Here is a 16,753-nt window from a genome sequence, read left to right as displayed (position 1 = left end):
TGATATATTATAAATTTTAAATATCCATACTTTTTTCATTTTCCCACTGAGGGGAGCGATGTTACTGGGTCTTTTTCGTAACCTGTAAATAATTCAGGAACCGACGACCTGACAAAAATCACTCACAAGTGAACATAGAAATACCACTGGTGATTAAATTAAGAAAATACCACAATTCAAGGGACATCAAATTCAATAAAATGAGATTACACATGCAACTCTCCATGCACTACCAATAGGTACTGATAAACTAGAATGCTTTGTAAGAACAATAATATCGCCAGTTTTTTGTGCAATTGCCGTGTTTTAATAATTTTGTATCTTTCTCCAATATAAACATGTCGCTTCAGGCAACTTAAGCTGAAGGCCCCTAGATATTTCAGTTTACATCTCACTTATTTCCATTTTTAATGTACTTATTCAATTTACTGCGGGATTAAAAAATATAGATCCTCGAGTTTGGACTCCAATTAAAAATTAACCAGTAGACCTACATCAAAAAGGGTTATTTTTTGGGATTATGCCTTCTACTTTTTATCGTCGTGAAAACAAAAAAGTGCCGTTTTCTTAGTTTTGCAAATGATCTCCCTCTTTGAAATTTTAGTACGGTGCAGGCAGAAAGGTTAGAAACACAATTCTTAATCTTCACTTTTTTTAAAAAAATTGCCAAAAAAGCGTAATTATTAATTTTGTGAAACAATTTTTTCTTAGATTTTGGTGGTCCTACAAATACAATATTGGTCTTGCTTTGAAGCTCTCTTGTATCTGTTTCTAAAATCCATTATCATTGTCAATTCATATTGCGAAACTGATTGCGTACAGATTTTCATTCAACGGAGTAAATATGTACGCGAAACGTGGCAACGCCGTACACAGCGCATAGGCGTGCGCACGGAGGGGCAAGGGGGCACTTGCCTCCCCCATAATCATAGACGTCCGCAGTTTTTTTTCCAAGGAGGAACAAGCAAGGTATTTCTCCATGGGGCATATTATCCCGATACATAATAGTGTTGCACCCTAAGAAACGCAACTTGAATTTGAAATTATTGTATTAATGTAAATTACTATGACTGAATTCAAATTATATGTGTGAAATATATACTTTTAAGTTGACATTCGATTTCTAAGGGGGGGGGGTGTGGCCATCCTTACCCCCCTTCCAGAAGTCTATGTCCCTTCATTATTACACTTTCAGCTAGAAATTTAGTGTAGAGGAACTTTATCGCCGTTATTAAACGATATTATACTCGTATTGCACTCTCCCCAACCTTGGACGGAAATCAATTCTAGGGGGACAAGGAGGGCAAACATTAGGGTAAAAGAAAGCAAGACTAGTAGAATCTAAGAGTAGCAGGACAAAGACATACTCAAGATGGAATATCTTGCATTATTTCTTCCAGACGGCCAAGAGCACCTGCAGGGGGTACATAGGGGCAATTTGGCCCCTTCGATATCAAGTTTTATACAAATAAAAATACATTTCGTAAAATGTTCTTACTCGCTTCGCTCGCAATATCTGCTTTTATTACAGTCAAGTTAAAAGCCGTAGCTAGGGGGCGGCGGGAGTTGGCCCTGGGCGCCGAAATGATGAAAAAAGTTGTAAAAGAATGCCATAGCGGCCCATGAAGTTGAATTTTTGTCATTTTAATCAATATTGTTTTCAATTTGCCAAATTTTTTATCTAAAACTTTTCTTGCTCGCAATTTTGTTGTTTTCTGTGATGCATTGCAAATTACCAGAAAGATAAGTTATAACTACTAAATATTTCAGACTCTTGCTGCTAAACAGTTTTGTCTTAAGTGCATGAACACAATTGTTTGGAGGAAAGGGACATCACATTTCAGAGACAATTTATTTATTCCGTATGGTGCCTCCATGTTGCTGCATTATATATACATATACCCATTGATGCAATGAAACTGAAACAGTGAGATAATATGAGGTTTTTCTTTCCCGACTGAACTTTCATCAAGGCTTAGCTCCCTCTAAACAGAGGGTCTGCGCACGCCTATGACACAGCGATGTCCGTTGAAGTGTGGAAACTGCGGGCTATCACTGCTATAGTCAGTAAGTACGGTGTTGCCACCTTCCACGTTCATATTTATTTTTTCACTTTCTTTTCTTCATCTAATGGATTACATATGGTGCATTTAAGGTGTAAAATTTTTACATATATTTTGGAAAAATATATAAATGTTGAATTTTATATTATTTGAAGGGGAAAAATTGCTTCACACGTTTTGCTTGCGTTAACACAAAAATGAGAAATACAGCAAGCATACTTTCAATTCTTGTGAAATGCGACAACAATAAGACTCCCTGCTATGATACGCTCTGCTAAAGCCTTCTACGGAACCTGAGGGAGAAATCGTTTGGCAACTCCAAAAACTTTGAGATAAGCCGTATGTTTTCCCTCTACATAAGTTGGTGAGTTCGGAAGATTTTTTTAGAAAATAGAAAAGTACATTATTGATTGATTTGGTTATTTTTCGTCACTTTCTTCCACTTTTGGCTAATATCGACAAACAGGATGAGTGATGATATGATGAAATTGACGATGGGACACTCACAAAGAACACCCACGACCAGGTCGGTATTCGAACGCGGGACACCTTATTCCTGTGCCGTATGTGTAACAAAGAAACTATATGTGTGTGTGTTCCAAACGCGCCTTTTAAAAATAACTATATATATCACGATTACAACTTTATTAATGTTAATATAATAAATGGACGAACTAAATGTGTACATCTTCAGTGGCGTGCACAGGATTTTCGAAAGGGAGGGGTTACGTGTACTTTTTTCAGTAATTAGACTTCATTTGGCCATCTTTTCCTGCTTTTGACGTTCTTCTTTTAGTAATACTGGGCTAAAGGGGGGATTTTGCCCCCTCTTGGGCACGCCACTGTAAGTATATCTTCCATTACTTAACGTAATGAAACTAACCTGCCTAAACGGAACTATGAGTACTTTTATCGAATCGTTCTCATTTACCGAATTACGATTGTATTACTAACACAGAATGTATGAAACAGGGAGGAAGGAGTGCTACTGATGTAACATTAAAGGACATGTTGTTTCGCGAAATGTTGCTTAAACTCGTATCAGGATATTAATAAGCTGGCATATGATTAAAACGTCACGATTTTGAAAACAAAATCTAACGTAAATCAAACGATTATTGTTCCAGAAAAATCCATATGTTGTTAGAATATCAAGCAGCGTAGAACAAATCATTTGTATATGGATGTTTGCACTGGGTCTATGGATGTGCAATAAACTTCTCTGACACGCCACTGTTTTATATAAAATATGTCCATCCCAGCAACTTTACTCATAAATATCTTCCTCGCTTTTTAATTAATATGTACCCCTGAAATTAAATAATAATTAATAAAATTATGGCATGATCATAAAGAGTAATAGTTCGATTTTGTCTACGCTCGTTGACCAAATATTAAATTAGTCGTGAACTGCAAGATCTAATGAAATCTTATACTTTCCTCAGGCCATCATTAATTAATTTAGCAAGGGCTAATTTTCACTGGCATATTGCATTTTGAACATCCAAAACACGCAAAAATTACAAATACTGAGTGACCAGAATGACAAATTCGGTCGCGGGCCGATGGTAGAGAAACACTGTACTATAGCATCAATAGATTTAAAATCTAGGAGCCGAAGAAATTGTACTATATTCAATTAATGACACTGTTAACGTTATTTTCTTTCCAGAAGGCGAAATCCTTTTGCAAGCTATGGATGGAAAACTCATTCTGTGCATTCTTCTTGTCATTACTTTCAATCAGGTTAGTGCAACATAGGATCATAGACTAGAAATATGATAGGTTTAATATCGGTTAGACATGGGAGCTGTACGTTGACACTTTAACGTGCACGAAGAAAATAAAACAGCACACTCCTACTGATTCTTCGATTAAACATTTTCACACAAGTGTTACTATATACATATACATACGAGTATATTGCTATGCATTTTATAAATATCTAGAACTGATAGTGTTCCAATTCGGAATAAAAACATCCAGTTTTACTTCATAACTCGAATGACAATGTGCCAACAAGCAAATAGCGTATGATTGTTTTACGAAAATAAATTGCTGAAGAATAATAATATTATAATTTCAGAAATTTGATGGAATTGTACGTTGTACAGTGGGATGCACAAGTATTGACGCAACCATTTGCAATATAAACAGAATGGCAATATAAAATGCAATGAAGTTAAAACTAGTCTTTCACATTTACACAGAAATACTCTCTTGTTACCTAGGAGGGGAGTAGGGATTAGAACCTCTATATGAAATATATTTTCTAAAAGTAAATATAATAGATTGAAATTGGGAAAATATAGCACTCTACACTTACGTTCGCTTTATGAAATTTCTGCACGTAGCACTGTCTCTCAGAATGTAAGTTCTACAACCGTAATTTCCTTAGTATTCATCAAGGATTTGTAACATGATAATTTAATATTAAGTAATGGAAAAGATATATTGTACTATACGCTGTAAATGTTTTGTGTAAACCTCAGATCTTTGAACTGTAAGTTATAGTATGCAAGATCGTATATTTAAAAAATTGATGTGGTTTCTAATAATTATACTTTAACCCATTACACTTTGTTCCTATTGTTATTGCATTAAAACAATTCGAATTGTCTTCTATCTGAAGTTTCATATCAACATTATGTATGTGGAGGCTCGGGGCTAACAATATCATGAGGCCTACATACAATTTCAATTATAACTTTTAGGCCAAGTAATGTCACATGGCTAGTTATATTTTTAATAGTTTCATCACATTTCAAATATATTTTTTTTTTCATTTTATGACCCTTTTCAAAGCAATTTTTCTCCTATAAAGGCCTCTTTGCAGATGGAGGCCAGGGGTTGCAGCCCCCAAGGCTGCTCCCCTTAAAGCCTGGCATTTTCTTGATTTTGAACACCTCGCTGCAGCGTTGTTGTAGAAATCATTAAAACAGTCAATGTTAATTATTCTGCGGTTTCTTAAATGATAAGACGGTGAAGGTGACAATAAAAGAGCTCTTAAAGCATCATTTCGTCTTTCAGCTAATGGCGACTGCCGCTCCGATCATTGCACCAGAAGACTACACGTGCTCTTGCATCAAGATAGAAACCACTACAACCTGTCCAGAAACGACACCAATCGAATGTTTCGTCTTCGACCCGTGTCGGCCAATTATAACCCAAGGCCCTTGCAATCAATCCCCCCGTCCATATTCTAATCCGAATGGTGGTCCGTGTCCCTCTTCAACTCCCTGCCCAACATGCTAGAGAAGGAACAACGATGACTTCATCTATTACATTTACACATTTTGAGTATGCAGTGGTGCAAGAGCGTACAATATTTCTGTTAATAGATGGCAAGCTTTTAGGAATATTCACAGACATTGCTATACATATCAACAGTAAAATAGAGAAGCTTTGGTTGCAACTAGATTTGAAAAATTATATCAAATTGTACAAATTGAGTATCAGAATATATTGTTGGCACAACTGTTTTTAATAAAGAATTGTTAAAAACCGACACCATTCCTGTCGATAAAATTGTCTAGTTTTTACAGAGGTAAGTAGGCTAACAGATAAGAGGAAATGTAAGGAATGTGTCATGAAATGTAAATTTACTTTTAACGTGTAAAATGATTGAACATGGTCTTAGGATAAAAAAGACGCAACCATTGTAGTGGCAGCTATTATTAATGTTTGAAATGAAATATGAGTGCTTAGGTTTTCAGTTTATTAAATGTAATAAAATACTTGCATCTAATAGCCTGAGCAATTGAAAAACACGTCATTTCTCGCATTAATGTTTAACTTCATTCAACACCTTCCTCTCTTCTTCATTGTTGATCGTCAGGCTTCATGTGTGTAAAAACGTTTGCTACCCTGAATACAGTTTTACATCTTCTTTCAGTTTCTATCTCTATTTACATATTTTACATAGCTTTTCTACCTTTCTCGACAATGAGGATAGATCATGAATAGAAGATTAGCAACATACCTGTGGCTCGAACGTAACTTTCTAGTGCGTTAATCTTGTCACTCTGCTACTGAGGATCTCTTCTTAAGTTCCACGAACATGTCTAACCAAAAAACCTCACCACTATTGCACACAATATCAAAACGCCCTTCTTCGGCATACACTTTCTATGGTTGCGTTTTCTTTCCCTTTAGACTTTGTTCTTTGAAATGGCATTCCACAGTCTTAAAAATCTTTCTTCTACTTCTTGCAGCCGAACGCGAAGGCCTTCCCAACAGTAGCGCCAGAACATTACTCGTCCACTTGCATCAAGATAACACCAAGCACCACCTGCTGGCCGGACACCACAACTCATCAACCCTGGCCCTTAAATAGATGCGCACCTTCGGGCGACTGTCCTTGCCCTTGCCCTTGCCCTTGCCCTTACCCTAGCCCTTGTCCTTGCCCTTGCCCTTCCCCTTGTCCGCGCCCATGCCCATGCCCTTGAGCATGCTGAGGGTTCTCAAGCATTAAATCTCTGGTCCACGTCGTGAAGTATCTTGCGGGAACATTGAAATTTCTGGTCTTGCTTACAATTGTGAAGTTGCCCTCTGCGTCATCAAAGGCCAATGGATTGAAGAGAGCAAAGTATGAAATTTATTTCTGTATATTTTCGTGCCGCGGCTGAAATAAAAGACTTAACTGGTGGATGCGTATTGTAATTTCAATAGCTGCCATTACTAGTATAGAAATATAATGAATTTAGTCGACCGTGAGTATGGATATGTACAGTCACCGGAAATAAAACTGGGACACCTATATCCTGAAATACACGCTTTACTGCAAGGTGTTATGTGTGTTGCCTAACCCTACGGCGGTAACTGGATTTCAATAGCAAATTTTCATTGGCAACTTCTACCACCGCCGTAAAGTAAGGTGACATGTACAGCTCACCGCACACGAGAAGATCCCCAAACGAGGGTCGACGGGGAGCGGGTGTGAAGGGAAGGACCGGTCCATTTGCAGATTTTAGGGGTAGCAGAAAGCCTTCCGCTGTGGCTTTTCGAAGTGCGTGGGAGTTGATTTGCGTCAATCACGCAGAGCGTGTGTCCGCAGCAACAGTTTGCTGCTTTTCTTTCAGTGTCCAGAATACTTTTGTATTGCTTATCCTGTGCATTATTTAGACTGTATTTCAAAGAATTTTAAAAGAATATACGGCAACGACTTTAGGGTTACCAGATGACAAACTTTAATTTTACACCGTTTTCGTATAACTAATAATAACCCTCATTGCAGGCAAATGTCTGAATATTCTAATAATTATTCACTATGCTCCTAATATTATATGGTTGTGAAGCTTGGTCTCTTACTTTAAAATAATAACATGAATTGACATTCTGCCTCGGAGTTTTTTCTTCCAGTCCTAAAGTCAGGAAACAGTTTTTGTAAGTCGTCACTAAACACACATTTGCATTTTGGCATGGTTCAGATCTCTGATCGACAGAACTTCACTGCCATGTAACAACTAAGAGTACGGCAGTTAAAAAATACTGTTCGTTTCTGAATTCTGCCATGAAACTCAAATCAAAGTAAGCCGCGGCGAATTGCATATTCTTACCTATTGTCAGAAAATTGCTGCTCACCAAGAGCCGCGGTAGATGTCACAAATGCTTTCAAATCAAAACCTCACGTGGCGCGGCGGTGACAATAGAAGAGACGCAAAGGTCCAACAATTTTTCTTTGTTGCAAGAAAAGTTTATTTATATTGCGCTTGCAACTGAGAGTGTTGTATTTCCTTACTTTGAAATTGAAAACGGAAACAATATTAACAAATAACATTTTGTTACTAATCACAAAGCTCTAAGTTCAGCATATTATTACACCGAAGACGTCAAAATACATAATGACATCTAATGAACAGGCACATAATATATTAAAAATTATTATATAATTGCATCATAACTCGGTCGCCAAATTATATGAAGTGTACATTAATAAAATTTAGAGTAAAATTGTATTTGTCTCTAAAGTCTAACTAGACATGAAAAAAGTTATTATTGTAATAAATTCACAAGTAGATAATTGCAATTTAAATTGTAACGATAAAAATACCTTCACACAGATAACCTTTATCCGTTTCAATATTTTATAATTTGATAACATTAACATCGTTTCTCATAATTTGTTTTCTGGTATGTTTTATTTTATACATTCTTTCAATTTTTATTTTCTTCCACGGATTTTAAATAATTTTTCCTGTAACTAACTCTTCTGTTTTTCCTAAACCCGAAGTTTTGATGTCCCTTCTGCATAAGCCTTCCATATGTCCCTCTCCTCCAAAAATTAATATATCTTTGCTTTTCTTAATTATTTCCTTCAGGTCCATCTTAACATTGCCATTTAATCTTCGTTTTGGAATTCCTACAGGCCTCTTACCACTGGGTTTCACAAGTGCCTACCCAGGGGTGCCCACAGGGGGGTATTATGGCGCAGGCTGCGCCACCGAAATTTTGGAGGTGGGTGGGGATTTTTTCCCTTCTAATTATATAAAATTCAACACCTATATCTTTTTCGAAAATATATGTAAAGATTTTAAACCTTAAATGCACCATATTTAACACATTAGATGGAGAAAAGAAAGTGTTTAAAGTTATTATCGAAGGTGGGGGGGGGGAGGAAGATATCAAACTTTTACATATTAGGCCTTAATTGACATGTGTGTTCTGGGGGGATTCTGAATGAAATTTGGGGGGGGGACAGTATCCAACTCCAGGTCTTAGATTATGTTGGGTGTTTTAGTTAGAGGGGGATTGAGCATTAAATTGAAGGGGGTATCCAATTCTTGTGTATTGCTATTATCTTAGACTGTTGCAGAAATTCTGGTGTGGAGACTGAGAATTAATTTTTTGGAGGAGGCAATGTTCACTCTTCAATATCAACATTAAGTGTAAAATTGATTGAGTATTAAATTTAAAGGGGGAGATAGAAAGCTCTTGATAAAGTGTCAAATCTTATTGTCAAGGGATTTCTGTAGTGGAGAGTTAGAAAATTAAATTTTGGAAACTGTATTTAGCGATATGGTGTCCACACGTTTTCGACCCCGAACGTGCCAAAGGAGAAGCTGGAAAAGACTAAGAAAGCATTGACATCCTATTAAATTAATGTTCTTGAAAGCCTGCAAAGAAATGGATGTAATTTTTTTCTTGCTCGTTTCGCTCGCAATCGTGTGCATTCCTAGGATGTGTGCTTGGTGCTTTAATGAGGTGAATGTGAAGTTTTTATACTATAGCTGGATTGCAAGACAAGCGATATTCTCGATTGTGATCAACGATTTTAGGGATGGTCTTGAGTGATAGGCTCCCTGTTTAGGGAGGAGGAGCAGAACAAGTATAGTGTTCAGTAAAGCCAACAAAAAGTTACTTTCGGTAAACATGCTGTCGTAATTAAATACTTTGTATGGATTACGATATGGTTTGAGGGAGCGAATGATATGATTTTTTTTGGAAGGGAAGCATGACATGATTTGGGGGGGAGGGGATGCGCTATTGGCCTTGGGGGGAATGGGCACCCCTGGTGCTACCTGGTCTTCCAACAGAAATCTTCTTTATTTAATTGTTCTAACAATATCAGGAGATAAATATATGTTATGCATTTCAGTGTTATACAACCTTCTTCACTAACATGTTGTTTAACCTCTTTTAGGTCTAAATATATTTCTTAAGAGTTTTCTATTTTACGTATTTGCTTTCAGAAATATGAAGTACACCACCCTGTTCTAAATACACATCATACAAAAACTTCTTTTCGTAACTGCCACATAGACAAAATCAGTGAATTCAAATATTATGAAGATTCCGATATTCATATAATAAAGAATAACTGTTCTATTATACTGCATAGCATAGGTCTATAGTCTCTTTTTGAAAACTAATGTGAACGTGAAGGAGCATCTACTTGCCATGAACGGGACTTTATGACTCATTCGCAGACAGAAAACATCGGCCCAGTGCCCCAGTCTGGCGAGAGCTGCGATACAAGGAAGTTGTGCGATCGCGCGCTCGTACAACTCCCGATCACGCGTACGCGTAGCCAGTGCTTTACGTAAGTGTCTTGTGGAAGTTAATACATAGACGTCAAATGGCGATTAAAAGGGTCAACACACTGAAAATAAATTTCAGCAACATCAGAGACAAACCCACGTCGTCGGGATTACACCAATGGATAAACGACACATTGAAACTAACACCGGATCAGGTCGTGAGTATCGAGTTAGATTACTTTCGAAAATGTTTGTATCTGAAGCTAGTTTCGAAGCTTCTGTGTGAACGGTTGTTGAATCAATCGAATGGATCTTATGTGTATAATGATTCGGAAGGTGCCCATGAGGTTTTAATGACATGGGCAGACAGTGCAACAGTAATAGTGCGACTTCATGTGATTCCAAGTGAATTAGACGATAACCCGATACGAGTAGTTTTGAACCAATATGGAACCATACATACATTAGTAGATGAGAAGTATAATGAAGATCATATATATCCAGTACGTACGGGAAGAAAAATTGTAAAGATGACCTTGACCCGTTCAATACCTTCTTATGTGTCTATAAGTGGAGGGAGGTATTGGGTCACATATAATGGTCAAGCTAAGACTTGTGCAGCGTGCGACTCCCAGGAACACTTCTTCAATCAATGCCCCAATCGACAGCGATCATCAGCAAGAGTGGGTGACAACTCGTATGCAGGAAGAGCCCGAACCACCCTGTATAATTTGAACCGTACAGAAGAAGTGATAACCAGTGAGCCTACCATACTCACAGGTGTCACGACCAAGCTACAAAACGACCCACCTGCACGTGGCAGTGAAGAGACAATACAGGGTGTTCCAGAAATGCCGACCAGCAAAGAGCAACTCGCATCAAATGATGGAAGTACTGCCGAATTTATGGAGGCAGCCCACGTAGCAGAGAATAATGGGGAAGAAACAATGGACGTTAACCTAGAGGTGCCCCATAGTCCGATGCAGCAGGCAGATGATAATCATGCAGGTGAAGGTGGGAACTCCGAGACGGCGTCCCCCGCATCAGGCGCTCTGCCGAAAACAACGAAGGAACCAAACAAGAAGAAGAAACGCAGTCTCCCTAAGAACGATACGGCGTCGACACGGCGGCAAGATGGCCCTCATCGTTCGGTGTCTCCAGTGTCTCGGCGACTGCGTAGAACGATGAGTGCAACAAGAGAACAGAGTGCGAAATCTGGCGGCGGCTCGGATTGGTCGCTTGAGGTCAATGTGTGATATATGTCTACCATATCCTAGGTATGAAGTGTGTTGTCCGCGTTATCATGTTATTAGGGTTCTGTTTGTCTCATGTAGTAGTGAAATTGAAAAAGGTAAATAGTTTAACGTTAGTAACCGCACATAACATTCCCACCGGATACAATAGCCCAGAATCCCACATGACGACCCCCATATATCATTTTGCAACAATAAACATTAACAAGATGAAATCTAGTGTCAAGCATCATGCATTCTTAGATTATATTAAGCAAAGTTACCTGGATGTAATTTTCCTGCAAGAAGTCGGGACCGATGATTTCTGTCTGGGCAGTGCGTATACCGTGTACAACAATTTAACTCACAATTCCCTAGGAACCGCCATAGTTGTAAAAGAAGGCCTACATGTATCGGAAGTTTACCATCACCCGTCTGGTCGTATCACGTGTATCCAAATAGGAAACATATGGTTTTGTAATGTTTATGCCCCATCAGGTACCAACGCTAGAAATACTCGGAACATATTTTACGCTACAGACGTGGCGACGGCATTAGGTGGTTCCCGTCAAAACATTGTGCTGGTGGGTGATTTTAATTGTACTCTAAGAAGACAGGACCAATATCCAGGATTCCATACATCACCTAGCTTGCAGACGCTGGTTGAAGGGTTTAAACTACACGATGTGTGGGTGGCTAAAGGTCCGAATATAGATGGCTACACATACATACGTGCCGACACAGCGAGTCGGCTTGATCGTTTTTACGTTAGTGCACACATGATTAGCAAAATATCTGCGATCAGAATTTTCCCAACGTGCTTCAGTGATCATTTAAGTGTCCAACTCGACATGACTTTGGATGTACCTTCAGTTGGACGAGGGCGGGGATTTTGGAAGTTCAATGTACGGTTATTGGAAGATGAACAATTTCGTACCGAATTTAAACAAAAATGGAAGAAGTGGGACGAAATGAGCGTACGTCAAACTGACATTATTATGTGGTGGGACACTTTTCTAAAACCTTCCATTAAATATTTCTGTTTAGCATATAGTCGTGAAAAATACTCAGATTTCAATAAGAAATATAACTTTTACTACAGAGTGCTTCACGAACTAACAACACAGGTAATACAAGGGAAGCCAGTGCGCCAAGAAGTGAAACGAGTGCAAGCAGTGCTGCTGAGCATGCACAGAGAGCGTATGCAAGGTTACAATGTTAGGAGTCGTCTTCCGATGTTTGACGCACAAGAAGAAGCCTCGTTGGTACAGGTGTTAGCAGAGAGACGCAGTGCACAGCGAAAGAGGATAACGTGTCTCCATACAGCCACGGGGAGACTAACCGAACCCAAGTTAATACGAAATTACTTACGGGACTTTTATGCAGATCAGTTTAAAGAGAAGGAAGATCAACGCTCCCATCGCAATCCACTGCAAGGGATGGACCTTCCCATGTTAACGGAAGATGACCGTCGCTATTTAGAACAGCCATTCTCACAGAAAGAAGTGTACGAGTCTGTTCACAGTGGAAAAAGAGGTAAAGCTCCGGGAATCGATGGTGTCCCGATAGAATTGTTCCAAACCTTTTGGACAACGGTGGCTCCACTGTTCACACGCTGGCTCAATGCTGTGTTTACGAAGAAACGTATTGGACGAACGAGTCTTACGGGTGTTATGGTTTTGATTCCCAAAATATCTCAGCCCAGAAAGCCAGAAGACTTCAGGCCAATCACATTACTATGTGCTGATTATAAAATCCTTGCACGTTTGATCACCCGAAGGTTGCAACATTTTGCGGATACTTTATTAGGGCCGTATCAATATGTCTATGGTACAAGTGGTAAAATATTTCACATTCTAACTAGTGTACGTGACATCATCACTTCTATGCAAGATATTGAAGGTTCTCAAGCTGCTTTAGTGGCGTTAGATTTCAAAAGTGCCTTTGACTCCCTCAGACATGACTATCTTTTCCAATACTTTGGAAAAGTGGGATGTGGCGATTTCTTTGTACAATCTATACAGAGCTTATACAGAGAAGCGCGAGTTCAGTTATCTATCGACGGTTTTCTGTTGCAATCCTTTTCCATTCAGCGTTCTGTCCGTCAAGGATGTCCATTTTCCTTATTTGCATTCTGCGCAGCTCTGGCTCCATTTTTACGAATGATGCATGAAAAACTTCAGGGAATCAGGCTTCTTGGGAGAGACCACAAAATATGTGCGTACGCAGATGATGTGACCGTAATCGTGAAAGATCGGCTCGACTTGGCTCGTATGGAGGCAGTACTTGAAACGTTACGAAGGCAGACGGGACTCAGTTTGAACCAGAAGAAATCTAAAATACTACCCCTAGGGCGTAACCCTACTCTGTGGACTGAACCTGTAACTATACCCATTGTAGATAAAGTGACAATTTTGGGAATAAACTTCACTACGACCATCGCAGAGACTGTCTCCAGAACTTTTACAACTATTCTCCCAAAAATCCAGGCAGTGTTGAACATGAACCGTTATAGACAATTATCCTTAAGCTCAAGAATACAGTATGTGAACATGTTTGCATTATCGAAGTTGTGGTATGCAGCGCAAGTTTTGCCTGTCTCTGCGAAAGTCGCGGCGCAAGTACGAAAGATGATAACGCGCTTCATATGGCATGCACATTTGTTTCATGTCGCACATGAAACGCTATGCCTCCCAGCAAGTAAAGGAGGACTGAACTTGCGCCAAGTGGAGAGACAAGCCTCAGCCTTGTTTCTACAACGGAACATTGAGTTGCTTCTGCACTACCCTGATAGTTTAACAGCAAGATTACTACATACTCTGATAGATGAAGTGGAACTGCGAACACCCATTTATCCAGGGAAGATCCCTTCCCACTACAACTATTTGAGGACAACTCTTGTCGAGTTTTGCTATCTCCTAATCGGTTCACCTCACATGGATGTCGAGGGCATGACAGTGAAATTTTTCTATAACCAATTGACTTGCAGGTTACACCACCAGCCACGAATTGTGCTTCTTCGAACTAATGTAGTGTGGTCAAATGTATGGAGAAATATATCTGCATCTCATCTTTCTAACCGCGTTCGATCTTTGTGGTACCTAGTAGTTCACGATGCCATTGCGACCGGTGCTCGAAAGTGGCGATACCAAATGACTGACAGTGCCGTATGTTCCAATTGTCATCAAGCTGAAGACACTTTACGACATCGCCTTGTAACATGTCCTGCCACGGTAGATCAATGGACGTATTTGTGTAAATGTCTTGGTACTATATGTAGAACATCGCCCGACACATTTACTGTAGATCATTTATTGTTACCAGATTTTGTGTTCTTCCCTCTTACTAAAGTAAGAGCGGTCCAGTTTTTAATAGCTCAATATATTTATTATATTTTAGGACATAATTCAGTGCCAATGCAAATTTCGCTGCAATATCACTACAGTGAGAATTATTACCAAATGGACTTAGCAAACCGCAAAACACTCTATGCAAATTTTTTGCAGGCACTTTTCTTGTAAGTACACCTAATTATGTAATCTCGATCTGATATATGTGTAATGTTATCATAGGATCATGTAAGTAGTCAATAATTCATAAAATAAAGAATATTAAAAAAGAAAAAAAAAAAAAAAAGTGGCGCAACGGATAACGCGTCTGACTACGGATCAGAAGATTCCAGGTTCGAATCCTGGCTGGGTCGTAAGTTTTTGCAGTCCTTGTGGTACTAATATTACAATGCTGGCTTTAGGTCGTAACTGTGACATAGCACTATTGAATATTAGCAGGAAGTTATAAATATTTCGTAACTAACCTCCATGTTGAACTACTTTTGCCATAGCAGAAAAAAAGTGCAAATTGTTTGAATATTCAGATGAGAGTGAGCCAGTTAAATCAATGTTTTTTTACATGTAAATATGCGTGAATATGCAGAATGTCAATATAGTACCATTGCTTTAATTGACATCGTTGTAGAGGACGAAAAAGTTACGTGACGATGAAGATGATGTGAATTGATGAAATAAACACAGTAAATATTTGCCCAAATTCGAAACTTCGATATATTTCGGTGGTCAAATTTATAAACACACTGAAAATTATTAAAATATTGTTCGTGAAATATCTCGCAAAATTGCAGGGAGTTACTGTTGAACCTTTATCTCTACAAGTTTAAAAACAAATCCTAAAGATAAATTCATGGGGATATCACGAAACATTGTTGTGACGTCATGTAAGAACATTGGTAACATTTTGTGCAAGAAATGTAATATTAATTCACGGTGGACTGATCTTGTAGACTCGTCATCGCAGAACTGTGCATTTTCCGCATGCTCTGCTTAGTAGTGCCGCCAAGTATCTTGACCGTGGAACCTGATAAATACCGCGACAGGTCAATAAACTTTCACGACGGTTCCATGGTGTAATGGTTAGCACTCTGGACTCTGAATCCAGCGATCCGAGTTCAAATCTCGGTGGGACCTTACATACTTTTTTTTTCTTTGGAACCGAACAACAAAGAGAATCTCCAAAGTGCCTTACTTTGCGCGGAAGCTAACAATTTCGAGTGTTAAAAATAATCAGAAATTGCTCATTTTTGGTCGATTTCTTCTACTTCAACGCGGCTGATTTCTATCCTCATACTTAGCCCCATCTGAACTTATCTTGTAAAATTATACATATAAACATGGGCGTCCGGAAGGGGGGGGGGCCATGGGCCACCCCTGGAAAATGAAAGTCAACTAAAAATTATATATTTCACACACATGATTTCATTTCAGCTACAATGATATGTGTTAATTATTCACGAACATGATACATTCAAATTTAAGCAAAGTTTTGAGGGAACAATACTATTATTGCGGAAAATGTGCTTTGTTTTCCCAACCCTCTGGAAAAAAAATACATTCCTTGCCCCTCCGTGGAAAAAATCCTGCGAACGTCCATGCATGTAAATTATGGATATACTGGGACAGAGTAACTGGAACGGAATGGTAGAGTTGCGGACTAGACATAAATCAGGGAGCGAAATCCTGGGGGTGAGGTCCCCCTTGGGGGGGGATTCCCCATGCTAACGATCATATTACATCATAATTTTTATAGAACAAATTTCAATATTACAATTTTATATTCTAAATATTTTGAGTTTAATGGCAGTTTTCAGTTTATTTAGTATTTCATCACTTCTTGTAATGTAATTTATTAATAAACAAGTGTGTAAAGTAGGGTGACCATACGTCCCATTTTGACCGGGACAAACGCCGTTTCAGAGGCGTGTCTCGGTCGTCCCGTCGATATAATTTAGAAAAGCACCATTTGTCCCATGTTATAAAATTCTATGAGTTATCTTGGAAACCAAATCTAAAGCACTTTATAACAATCAAAATGTTCCATTGTAGCCGAGAATGTTCGAGCAGAGCAGGGACGGCGACAGCCTGTCGCCGTCCCTGCTCTGCTCGAACATTCAGGGGTGGGCACGGGT

The 16,753-nt window shown here is 38.8% G+C and overlaps 1 long non-coding RNA gene and 1 other non-coding gene across 2 annotated transcripts; both read left to right on the top strand.

Annotated features, from left to right (window-relative positions):
* Positions 1-2,322: 2,322 nt before the first annotated feature.
* Positions 2,323-6,711, top strand: LOC146001231 (uncharacterized). Its single transcript, XR_014443549.1, has 3 exons — positions 2,323-2,427; positions 3,736-3,809; positions 6,278-6,711. It is a non-coding gene; the product is annotated as an uncharacterized LOC146001231 (long non-coding RNA).
* An 8,972-nt stretch (positions 6,712-15,683) lies between these two features.
* Positions 15,684-15,755, top strand: TRNAQ-CUG (transfer RNA glutamine (anticodon CUG)). The gene has a single exon. It is a non-coding gene; the product is annotated as a tRNA-Gln (tRNA).
* The last annotated feature ends 998 nt before the right edge of the window (positions 15,756-16,753 follow it).

The sequence above is a fragment of the Lepisma saccharinum genome, chromosome 17 (genome assembly GCF_977018435.1).
Source record: "Lepisma saccharinum chromosome 17, izLepSacc3.1, whole genome shotgun sequence".
NCBI classification, from domain to species: domain Eukaryota; kingdom Metazoa; phylum Arthropoda; class Insecta; order Zygentoma; family Lepismatidae; genus Lepisma; species Lepisma saccharinum.
Note: the sequence above shows the minus strand (reverse complement) of the source record. Positions and strands in the feature narration are given on the sequence as shown.